Here is a 13,845-nt window from a genome sequence, read left to right as displayed (position 1 = left end):
TTTACAACGCTAAAATCAGGGGTTCGATTCCCCTTGGTGGGCTCCGCAGATAGCCCGATGTGGCTTTGTTATAAGAACACACACACTCATCCTTATTCGCTGCTGACACTGTAACTAAATCATCCTTGGCTATGACGTCAGCGGCCAGCAATAGTCAGATTATTAAACTTCATAAATTGTGTTGAAAACTGAGCTTATGTGGATTTTCTCTCAGAAAACCCCAAGTGAAGTCTTGTCTAGTATGCGTTATATCAGTCTTTCGGTCGTCCGCCAAACATGCGATAAAGTCTGTGTTCAATGAATGTTTAGATGACTTCCAATAAAGAAGGAATCCATGTTTGACAGTAGAGCGAATATTCAGTCTTTTAATGGACAAAATTTGTTTTTTTTTAAGTTATATCTCATTCGCTATTTTGTTGTTTGGACCAAAACGAATGTGTAACTGATGACTTCATAATATGTTTATTGTAGATGTTGGGGGGAGGTGTACTACAATCAATGTCTTCGTTTTTCTGCAGCGAAAATGTTTCAGTGTAAGTTTGTGCGCCCCTAGTGGTAGCTATGGTTACTAATAACGCTAAAATCCGGAGCTGAATTCATGCGGTGGGTACGATGTTAAATTATTATATATTTTTTTTTGTATTAGTACTTATAAAAATGCCAAAATACAGTCATGTGAAAAAATTAGGGCACCCTAATTGGAATTTCGCACAAAGCTACTCGAGGGCTATCTGTGCTAGCCATCCCTAATTTAGCAGTGTAAGACTAGAGGGAAGGCAGCTAGTCATCACCACCCACCGCCAACTCTTGGGCTACTCTTTTACCAACGAATAGTGGGATTGACTGTCACATTATAACGCCCCCACGGCTGGGAGGGCGAGCATGTTTGGCGCGACCCTCTGATTACGAGTCACACGTCTTACGCGCTTGGCCATGCCGGGCCGTAGATATTTAATCTCGATTTTAATAATACTGAGAGATTACTGGAATATAACTAAACAATTAAAACTGAAGAAAAGACTTTGAGATCTTTTGTAAATGTAATTCTACAAAAATGCACATTCTAACTGAGGAAAAACTTAGGACACCCCCACATTTATTCTCACTTAAAATGGCTCAACTCAAACACAGGTGTATCACACCAGGTGCACATGATTAGAAGATTGTTCCTCAGCATTGTGAATGAGGCTTGCCCAATTTAAACCTCAGACATTTAGTTTGGTGTGCTCCTGACTGTTGAAGGGAGAGTGAGCACCATGGTGAGAGCAAATGAGTTGTCTGAGGCCTTCAGAAAGAAAATTGTAGCAGCTTATGAGTCTGGTAAGGGATTTAAAAATATCCCAAAATATTTTGAAATCAGCCATTCCACTGTCCAGAAAATAGTCAACAATTGGTGGGCTTTCAAAACAACTGACAACGTGCCCAGATCTGGTCGTACAAGCAAGTTCACCGCGAGAGCAGACCGCAAGATGCTAAAAGAGATCTCCAAACACCCTAACATGTCATCACTGGACCTACAGCAGGCTCTGGCTATTGTTGATGTGAAAGTGCATGCCTCTACAATCAGAAAGAGACTGAACAAGTTTAACTTGCATGGGAGGTTTGCAAGGAGGAAACCTTTGCTCTCTATGAGACATCATGGCCAGACTGACGTTTCCCAGAGAGAATGTAGACAAAGACCAGGACTTCTGGAATAATGTTCTTTGGACCGATGAGTCCAAAATTGAATTATTTTGATACCAGAATAGAGGACATGTTTGGCGTAAACCAAATACAGCATTCCAGGGAAAGAACCTCATACCAGCTGTGAAGCATGGAGGTGGAAGTGTCACGGTTTGGGGCTGCTTTGCTGCAGCAGGACCTGGACAGCTCACAATCATAGAATCCACCATGAGTTCTACTGTGTATCAGAGGGTGCTTGAGGAACATGTGAAACCATCTGTGAGAAAATTAAAGCTGAAGCGGAACTGGTCCCTGCAACACGACAATGACCCAAAACATACTAGTAAATCCACCAAGGACTGGCTGAAAACTAAGAGATGGCGAGTCCTGGAATGGCCGAGTCAAAGCCCAGATCTCATTTCCATTGAGATGCTGTGAGGTGACTTCAAACAGACTGTACATGCAAGAAATCCCTCAAACATCTCACAGCTGAAAGAATTTTGCATTGAAAAGTAGGGCAAACTTTCTTCAGACCAATGTCAGAGACTTGTAAATGACTACAAGAAGCGTCTTACTGCAGTTATTTCAGCCAAAGGGGATAACACTAGCTATTAGGGGGTAGGGTGTTCCAACTTTTTCCTCAGTTAGAATATGCATTTTTGTAGAATTACATTTACAGAGGATCTTGAAAAGTCTTTTCTTCAGTTTTAATTGTTTAGTTATATTCCTATAATTTCTCAGTATTGTTGAAATTGAGATTAAATATCTATATATCCCATAATGTTACAAAACTACACAGGGTTTCATAGGGTGCCCTAACTTCTTCACATGACTGTATCATTGTTTCTGCTAAATTTTCGATCTAATTAACAAATAATTTTCAACACATGTACGAGGGCTTTTACTGAAGTTCTTTTGTTAAAACTGTTAACACATGTACGAGGGCTTTTACTGAAGTTGTTTTGTTCAAACTGTTAATACATGTTACGCATTTATTTCAATTGTTATATCAATTTTAAGGAGCAGAAAAACTTAATATGACCTTTAGCTGAAAATAAAATGGTTAATCGCAATTAGTCAAAACAATGGAAATTATAATGGTGGTAAAGATGGCACCAGTAAAAACATGCTTATCTACATTTGGTTTACTACAAGATCCCAATTACACTGCACAACAATGTTTTTACTAATTAGTGAATTTGTACAGGTAAACTGATTACACTGCACAACAATGTTTTTACTAATTAGTGAATTTGTACAGGTAAACTGATTACACTGCACAACAATGTTTTTACTAATTAGTGAATTTGTACAGGTAAACTGATTACACTGCACAACAATGTTTTTACTAATTAGTGAATTTGTACAGGTAAACTGATTACACTGCACAACAATGTTTTACTAATTAGTGAATTTGTACAGGTAAACTGATTACACTGCACAACAATGTTTTTACTAATTTGTGAATTTGTACAGGTAAACTGATTACACTGCACAACAATGTTTTTACTAATTAGTGAATTTGTACAGGTAAACTGATTACACTGCACAACAATGTTTTTACTAATTAGTGAATTTGTACAGGTAAACTGATTACACTGCACAACAATGTTTTTACTAATTAGTGAATCTGTACAGGTAAACTGATTACACTGCACAACAATGTTTTTACTAATTAGTGAATTTGTACAGGTAAACTGATTACACTGCACAACAATGTTTTTAATAATTAGGGAATTTGTACAGGTAAACTGATTACAATGCACAACAATGTTTTTACTAATTAGTGAATTTGTACAGGTAAACTGATTACACTGCACAACAATGTTTTTACTAATTAGTGAATTTGTACAGGTAAACTGATTACACTGCACAACAATGTTTTTACATATTTTGAATTTGTACAGGTAAACTGTTTACACTGCACAACAATGTTTTTACTAATTAGTGAATTTGTACAGGTAAACTGATTACACTGCACAACAATGTTTTTACTAATTTTGAATTTGTACAGGTAAACTGTTTACACTGCACAACAATGTTTTTACTAATTAGTGAATTTGTACAGGTAAACTGATTACACTGCACAATAATGTTTTTACTGATTAGTGAATTTGTACACGTAAAGTGATTACACTGCACAACAATGTTTTTACTAATTTGTGGATTTGTACAGGTAAACTGATTACACTGCACAATAATGTTTTTACTAATTTGTGGATTTGTACAGGTAAACTGATTACAATGCACAACAATGTTTTTACTAATTAGTGAATTTGTACAGGTAAACTGATTACACTGCACAACAATGTTTTTACTAATTTGTGGATTTGTACAGGTAAACTGTTTACACTGCACAACAATGTTTTTACTAATTTGTGGATTTGTACAGGTAAACTGATTACACTGCACAACAATGTTTTTACTGATTAGTGAATTTGTACACGTAAACTGATTACACTGCACAACAATGTTTTTACTAATTTGTGGATTTGTACAGGTAAACTGATTACACTGCACAACAATGTTTTACTAATTTTGAATTTGTACAGGTAAACTGATTACACTGCACAACAATGTTTTTACTAATTAGTGAATTTGTACAGGTAAACTGATTACACTGCACAACAATGTTTTGACTAATTTTGAATTTGTACAGGTAAACTGTTTACACTGCACAACAATGTTTTTACTAATTAGTGAATTTGTACAGGTAAACTGATTACACTGCACAATAATGTTTTTACTAATTAGTGAATTTGTACACGTAAACTGATTACACTGCACAACAATGTTTTTACTAATTTTGAATTTGTACACGTAAACTGATTACACTGCACAATAATGTTTTTACTAATTAGTGAATTTGTACACGTAAACTGATTACACTGCACAACAATGTTTTTACTAATTAGTGAATTTGTACAGGTAAACTGATTACACTGCAGAACAATGTTTTTACTAATTTTGAATTTGTACAGGTAAACTGTTTACACTGCACAACAATGTTTTTACTAATTAGTGAATTTGTACAGGTAAACTGATTACACTGCACAACAATGTTTTACTAATTAGTGAATTTGTACAGGTAAACTGATTACACTGCAGAACAATGTTTTTACTAATTTTGAATTTGTACAGGTAAACTGATTACACTGCACAACAATGTTTTTACTAATTAGTGAATTTGTACAGGTAAACTGATTACACTGCACAACAATGTTTTTACTAATTTTGAATTTGTACAGGTAAACTGATTACACTGCACAACAATGTTTTTACTAATTAGTGAATTTGTACAGGTAAACTGATTACACTGCAGAACAATGTTTTTACTAATTAGTCAATTTGTACAGGTAAACTGTTTACACTGCACAACAATGTTTTTACTAATTTTTGAATTTGTACAGGTAAACTGATTAAACTGCACAACAATGTTTTTACTAATTAGTGAATTTGTACAGGTAAACTGATTACACTGCAGAACAATGTTTTTACTAATTTTGAATTTGTACAGGTAAACTGTTTACACTGCACAACAATATTTTTACTAATTAGTGAATTTGTACAGGTAAACTGATTACACTGCAGAACAATGTTTTTACTAATTTTGAATTTGTACAGGTAAACTGTTTACACTGCACAACAATGTTTTTACTAATTAGTGAATTTGTACAGGTAAACTGATTACACTGCACAATAATGTTTTTACTAATTAGTGAATTTGTACACGTAAACTGATTACACTGCACAACAATGTTTTTACCAATTAGTCAATTTGTACAGGTAAACTGTTTACACTGCACAACAATGTTTTTACTAATTAGTGAATTTGTACAGGTAAGCTGATTACACTGCACAACAATGTTTTTACTAATTTTGAATTTGTACAAGCAAACTGATTACACTGCACAACAATGTTTTTACTAATTTTTGAATTTGTACAGGTAAACTGATTACACTGCACAACAATGTTTTAACTAATTAGTGAATTTGTACAGGTAAACTGATTACACTGCACAACAATGTTTTTACTAATTTGTGGATTTGTACAGGTAAACTGATTACACTGCACAACAATGTTTTAACTAATTAGTGAATTTGTACAGGTAAACTGATTACACTGCACAACAATGTTTTTACTAATTTGTGGATTTGTACAGGTAAACTGTTTACACTGCACAACAATGTTTTTACTAATTTGTGGATTTGTACAGGTAAACTGATTACACTGCACAACAATGTTTTTACTAATTAGTGAATTTGTACAGGTAAACTGATTACACTGCACAACAATGTTTTTACTAATTTTGAATTTGTACAGGTAAACTGATTACACTGCACAACAATGTTTTTACTAATTAGTGAATTTGTACAGGTAAACTGATTACACTGCACAACAATGTTTTGACGAATTTTGAATTTGTACAGGTAAACTGTTTACACTGCACAACAATGTTTTTACTAATTAGTGAATTTGTACAGGTAAACTGATTACACTGCACAATAATGTTTTTACTGATTAGTGAATTTGTACACGTAAAGTGATTACACTGCACAACAATGTTTTAATAATTTGTGGATTTGTACAGGTAAACTGATTACACTGCACAATAATGTTTTTACTAATTTGTGGATTTGTACAGGTAAACTGATTACACTGCACAACAATGTTTTTACTAATTAGTGAATTTGTACAGGTAAACTGATTACACTGCACAACAATGTTTTTACTAATTTGTGGATTTGTACAGGTAAACTGTTTACACTGCACAACAATGTTTTTACTAATTTGTGGATTTGTACAGGTAAACTGATTACACTGCACAACAATATTTTTACTAATTAGTGAATTTGTACAGGTAAACTGATTACACTGCAGAACAATGTTTTTACTAATTTTGAATTTGTACAGGTAAACGGTTTACACTGCACAACAATGTTTTTACTAATTAGTGAATTTGTACAGGTAAACTGATTACACTGCACAATAATGTTTTTACTAATTAGTGAATTTGTACACGTAAACTGATTACACTGCACAACAATGTTTTTACCAATTAGTCAATTTGTACAGGTAAGCTGATTACACTGCACAACAATGTTTTTACTAATTTTGAATTTGTACAAGCAAACTGATTACACTGCACAACAATGTTTTTACTAATTTTTGAATTTGTACAGGTAAACTGATTACACTGCACAACAATGTTTTAACCAATTAGTGAATTTGTACAGGTAAACTGATTACACTGCACAACAATGTTTTTACTAATTTGTGGATTTGTACAGGTAAACTGATTACACTGCACAACAATGTTTTAACTAATTAGTGAATTTGTACAGGTAAACTGATTACACTGCACAACAATGTTTTACTAATTTGTGAATTTGTACAGGTAAACTGTTTACACTGCACAACAATGTTTTTACTAATTTGTGGATTTGTACAGGTAAACTGATTACACTGCACAACAATGTTTTTACTAATTAGTGAATTTGTACAGGTAAACTGATTACACTGCACAACAATGTTTTTACTAATTTTGAATTTGTACAGGTAAACTGATTACACTGCACAACAATGTTTTTACTAATTAGTGAATTTGTACAGGTAAACTGATTACACTGCACAACAATGTTTTGACGAATTTTGAATTTGTACAGGTAAACTGTTTACACTGCACAACAATGTTTTTTACTAATTAGTGAATTTGTACAGGAAAACTGATTACACTGCACAATAATGTTTTTACTAATTTGTGGATTTGTACAGGTAAACTGATTACACTGCACAACAATGTTTTTACTAATTAGTGAATTTGTACAGGTAAACTGTTTACACTGCACAACAATGTTTTTACTAATTTGTGGATTTGTACAGGTAAACTGATTACACTGCAAAACAATGTTTTTACTAATTAGTGAATTTGTACAGGTAAACTGATTACACTGCACAACAATGTTTTTACTAATTTTGAATTTGTACAGGTAAACTGATTACACTGCACAACAATGTTTTTACTAATTAGTGAATTTGTACAGGTAAACTGATTACACTGCACAACAATGTTTTGACTAATTTTGAATTTGTACAGGTAAACTGTTTACACTGCACAACAATGTTTTTACTAATTAGTGAATTTGTACAGGTAAACTGATTACACTGCACAATAATGTTTTTACTGATTAGTGAATTTGTACACGTAAACTGATTACACTGCACAACAATGTTTTTACTAATTTGTGGATTTGTACAGGTAAACTGATTACACTGCACAATAATGTTTTTACTAATTAGTGAATTTGTACACGTAAACTGATTACACTGCACAACAATGTTTTTACTAATTTGTGGATTTGTACAGGTAAACTGATTACACAGCACAACAATGTTTTTACAAATTTTGAATTTGTACAGGTAAACTGATTACACTGCACAACAATGTTTTTACTAATTAGTGAATTTGTACAGGTAAACTGATTACACTGCACAACAATGTTTTGACTAATTTTGAATTTGTACAGGTAAACTGTTTACACTGCACAACAATGTTTTACTAATTAGTGAATTTGTACAGGTAAACTGATTACACTGCACAATAATGTTTTACTAATTAGTGAATTTGTACACGTAAACTGATTACACTGCACAACAATGTTTTACTAATTTGTGGATTTGTACACGTAAACTGATTACACTGCACAATAATGTTTTTACTAATTAGTGAATTTGTACACGTAAACTGATTACACTGCACAACAATGTGTTTTTACTAATTAGTGAATTTGTACAGGTAAACTGATTACACTGCAGAACAATGTTTTACTAATTTTGAATTTGTACAGGTAAACTGTTTACACTGCACAACAATGTTTTTACTAATTAGTGAATTTGTACAGGTAAACTGATTACACTGCACAATAATGTTTTTACTAATTAGTGAATTTGTACAGGTAAACTGATTACACTGCACAATAATGTTTTTACTAATTAGTGAATTTGTACACGTAAACTGATTACACTGCACAACAATGTTTTTACCAATTAGTGAATTTGTACAGGTAAACTGATTACACTGCACAACAATGTTTTTACCAATTAGTGAATTTGTACAGGTAAACTGATTACACTGCACAACAATGTTTTTACTAATTAGTGAATTTGTACAGGTAAACTGATTACACTGCACAACAATGTTTTTACTAATTAGTCAATTTATACAGGTAAACTGATTACACTGCACAACAATGTTTTTACCAATTAGTCAATTTGTACAGGTAAACTGATTACACTGCACAATAATGTTTTTACTAATTAGTGAATTTGTACACGTAAACTGATTACACTGCACAACAATGTTTTTACTAATTTGTGGATTTGTACAGGTAAACTGATTACACTGCACAACAATGTTTTTACTAATTAGTCAATTTGTACAGGTAAACTTATTACACTGCACAACAATGTTTTTACCAATTAGTGAATTTGTATAGGTAAACTGATTACACTGCACAACAATGTTTTTACTAATTTTTGAATTTGTACAGGTAAACTGATTACACTGCACAACAATGTTTTAACTAATTAGTGAATTTGTACAGGTAAACTGATTACACTGCACAACAATGTTTTTACTAATTTGTGGATTTGTACAGGTAAACTGATTACACTGCACAACAATGTTTTTACTAATTAGTGAATTTGTACAGGTAAACTGATTACACTGCACAACAATGTTTTTACTAATTTGTGGATTTGTACAGGTAAACTGTTTACACTGCACAACAATGTTTTTACTAATTTGTGGATTTGTACAGGTAAACTGATTACACTGCACAACAATGTTTTTACTAATTAGTGAATTTGTACAGGTAAACTGATTACACTGCACAACAATGTTTTGACGAATTTTGAATTTGTACAGGTAAACTGTTTACACTGCACAACAATGTTTTTACTAATTAGTGAATTTGTACAGGTAAACTGATTACACTGCACAACAATGTTTTTACTAATTTGTGGATTTGTACAGGTAAACTGATTACACTGCACAATAATGTTTTTACTAATTAGTGAATTTGTACACGTAAACTGATTACATTGCACAACAATGTTTTGACGAATTTTGAATTTGTACAGGTAAACTGTTTACACTGCACAACAATGTTTTTACTAATTAGTGAATTTGTACACGTAAACTGATTACACTGCACAACAATGTTTTTACTAATTTGTGGATTTGTACAGGTAAACTGATTACACTGCACAATAATGTTTTTACTAATTAGTGAATTTGTACACGTAAACTGATTACACTGCACAACAATGTTTTTACTAATTTGTGGATTTGTACAGGTAAACTGATTACACTGCACAACAATGTTTTTACAAATTTTGAATTTGTACAGGTAAACTGATTACACTGCACAACAATGTTTTTACTAATTAGTGAATTTGTACAGGTAAACTGATTACACTGCACAACAATGTTTTTACTAATTAGTGAATTTGTACAGGTAAACTGATTACACTGCACAACAATGTTTTTACTAATTTGTGGATTTGTACAGGTAAACTGTTTACACTGCAGAACAATGTTTTTACTAATTTGTGGATTTGTACAGGTAAACTGATTACACTGCACAACAATGTTTTTAGTAATTAGTGAATTTGTACAGGTAAACTGATTACACTGCACAACGTTTTTACTAATTTTGAATTTGTACAGGTAAACTGATTACACTGCACAACAATGTTTTTACTAATTAGTGAATTTGTACAGGTAAACTGATTACACTGCACAACAATGTTTTGACGAATTTTGAATTTGTACAGGTAAACTGTTTACACTGCACAACAATGTTTTACTAATTAGTGAATTTGTACAGGTAAACTGATTACACTGCACAATAATGTTTTTACTGATTAGTGAATTTGTACACGTAAACTGATTACACTGCACAACAATGTTTTTACTAATTTGTGGATTTGTACAGGTAAACTGATTACACTGCACAATAATGTTTTTACTAATTAGTGAATTTGTACACGTAAACTGATTACACTGCACAACAATGTTTTTACTAATTTGTGGATTTGTACAGGTAAACTGATTACACTGCACAACAATGTTTTTACAAATTTTGAATTTGTACAGGTAAACTGATTACACTGCACAACAATGTTTTACTAATTAGTGAATTTGTACAGGTAAACTGATTACACTGCACAACAATGTTTTGACGAATTTTGAATTTGTACAGGTAAACTGTTTACACTGCACAACAATGTTTTTACTAATTAGTGAATTTGTACAGGTAAACTGATTACACTGCACAATAATGTTTTTACTAATTAGTGAATTTGTACACGTAAACTGATTACACTGCACAACAATGTTTTTACTAATTTGTGGATTTGTACACGTAAACTGATTACACTGCACAATAATGTTTTTACTAATTAGTGAATTTGTACACGTAAACTGATTACACTGCACAACAATGTTTTTACTAATTAGTGAATTTGTACAGGTAAACTGATTACACTGCAGAACAATGTTTTTACTAATTTTGAATTTGTACAGGTAAACTGTTTACACTGCACAACAATGTTTTTACTAATTAGTGAATTTGTACAGGTAAACTGATTACACTGCACAATAATGTTTTTACTAATTAGTGAATTTGTACAGGTAAACTGATTACACTGCACAATAATGTTTTTACTAATTAGTGAATTTGTACACGTAAACTGATTACACTGCACAACAATGTTTTTACCAATTAGTGAATTTGTACAGGTAAACTGATTACACTGCACAACAATGTTTTTACCAATTAGTGAATTTGTACAGGTAAACTGATTACACTGCACAACAATGTTTTTACTAATTAGTGAATTTGTACAGGTAAACTGATTACACTGCACAACAATGTTTTTACTAATTAGTCAATTTGTACAGGTAAACTGATTACACTGCACAACAATGTTTTTACCAATTAGTCAATTTGTACAGGTAAACTGATTACACTGCACAACAATGTTTTTACTAATTAGTGAATTTGTACAGGTAAACTGATTACACTGCACAACAATGTTTTTACTAATTTTGAATTTGTACAGGTAAACTGTTTACACTGCACAACAATGTTTTTACTAATTAGTGAATTTGTACAGGTAAACTGATTACACTGCACAATAATGTTTTTACTGATTAGTGAATTTGTACACGTAAACTGATTACACTGCACAACAATGTTTTTACTAATTTGTGGATTTGTACAGGTAAACTGATTACACTGCACAATAATGTTTTTACTAATTAGTGAATTTGTACACGTAAACTGATTACACTGCACAACAATGTTTTACTAATTTGTGGATTTGTACAGGTAAACTGATTACACAGCACAACAATGTTTTTACCAATTAGTGAATTTGTACAGGTAAACTGATTACACTGCACAACAATGTTTTTACCAATTAGTGAATTTGTACAGGTAAACTGATTACACTGCACAACAATGTTTTTACTAATTAGTGAATTTGTACAGGTAAACTGATTACACTGCACAACAATGTTTTTACTAATTAGTCAATTTGTACAGGTAAACTGATTACACTGCACAATAATGTTTTTACTAATTAGTGAATTTGTACACGTAAACTGATTACACTGCACAACAATGTTTTTACTAATTTGTGGATTTGTACAGGTAAACTGATTACACTGCACAACAATGTTTTTACCAATTAGTGAATTTGTATAGGTAAACTGATTACACTGCACAACAATGTTTTTACTAATTTTTGAATTTGTACAGGTAAACTGATTACACTGCACAACAATGTTTTAACTAATTAGTGAATTTGTACAGGTAAACTGATTACACTGCACAACAATGTTTTTACTAATTTGTGGATTTGTACAGGTAAACTGATTACACTGCACAACAATGTTTTTACTAATTAGTGAATTTGTACAGGTAAACTGATTACACTGCACAACAATGTTTTTACTAATTTGTGGATTTGTACAGGTAAACTGATTACACTGCACAACAATGTTTTTTACTAATTAGTGAATTTGTACAGGTAAACTGATTACACTGCACAACAATGTTTTACTAATTTTGAATTTGTACAGGTAAACTGATTACACTGCACAACAATGTTTTTTACTAATTAGTGAATTTGTACAGGTAAACTGATTACACTGCACAACAATGTTTTGACGAATTTTGAATTTGTACAGGTAAACTGTTTACACTGCACAACAATGTTTTACTAATTAGTGAATTTGTACAGGTAAACTGATTACACTGCACAATAATGTTTTTACTGATTAGTGAATTTGTACACGTAAAGTGATTACACTGCACAACAATGTTTTTACTAATTTGTGGATTTGTACAGGTAAACTGATTACACTGCACAACAATGTTTTTACTAATTAGTGAATTTGTACAGGTAAACTGATTACACTGCACAACAATGTTTTACTAATTAGTGAATTTGTACAGGTAAACTGATTACACTGCACAACAATGTTTTTACTAATTAGTCAATTTGTACAGGTAAACTGATTACACTGCACAATAATGTTTTACTAATTAGTGAATTTGTACACGTAAACTGATTACACTGCACAACAATGTTTTACTAATTTGTGGATTTGTACAGGTAAACTGATTACACTGCACAACAATGTTTTTACTAATTAGTCAATTTGTACAGGTAAACTGATTACACTGCACAACAATGTTTTTACCAATTAGTGAATTTGTATAGGTAAACTGATTACACTGCACAACAATGTTTTTACTAATTTTTGAATTTGTACAGGTAAACTGATTACACTGCACAACAATGTTTTAACTAATTAGTGAATTTGTACAGGTAAACTGATTACACTGCACAACAATGTTTTTACTAATTTGTGGATTTGTACAGGTAAACTGATTACACTGCACAACAATGTGTTTTACTAATTAGTGAATTTGTACAGGTAAACTGATTACACTGCACAACAATGTTTTACTAATTTGTGGATTTGTACAGGTAAACTGTTTACACTGCACAACAATGTTTTTACTAATTTGTGGATTTGTACAGGTAAACTGATTACACTGCACAACAATGTTTTACTAATTAGTGAATTTGTACAGGTAAACTGA

The 13,845-nt window shown here is 31.8% G+C and overlaps 1 long non-coding RNA gene across 1 annotated transcript in view; it reads right to left on the bottom strand.

The window, feature by feature from the left end:
* Window positions 1-13,845, bottom strand: part of LOC143229929 (uncharacterized) — a 114,348-nt gene that overhangs the window by 42,793 nt on the left and 57,710 nt on the right. The gene's annotated exons all lie outside the window — the stretch shown is intronic.

This window comes from Tachypleus tridentatus, chromosome 10, assembly GCF_004210375.1.
Source record: "Tachypleus tridentatus isolate NWPU-2018 chromosome 10, ASM421037v1, whole genome shotgun sequence".
Lineage (NCBI taxonomy): Eukaryota > Metazoa > Arthropoda > Merostomata > Xiphosura > Limulidae > Tachypleus > Tachypleus tridentatus.
The sequence above is the reverse complement of the archived record's forward strand: the minus strand, read 5'-3'. Positions and strand labels throughout refer to the sequence as shown.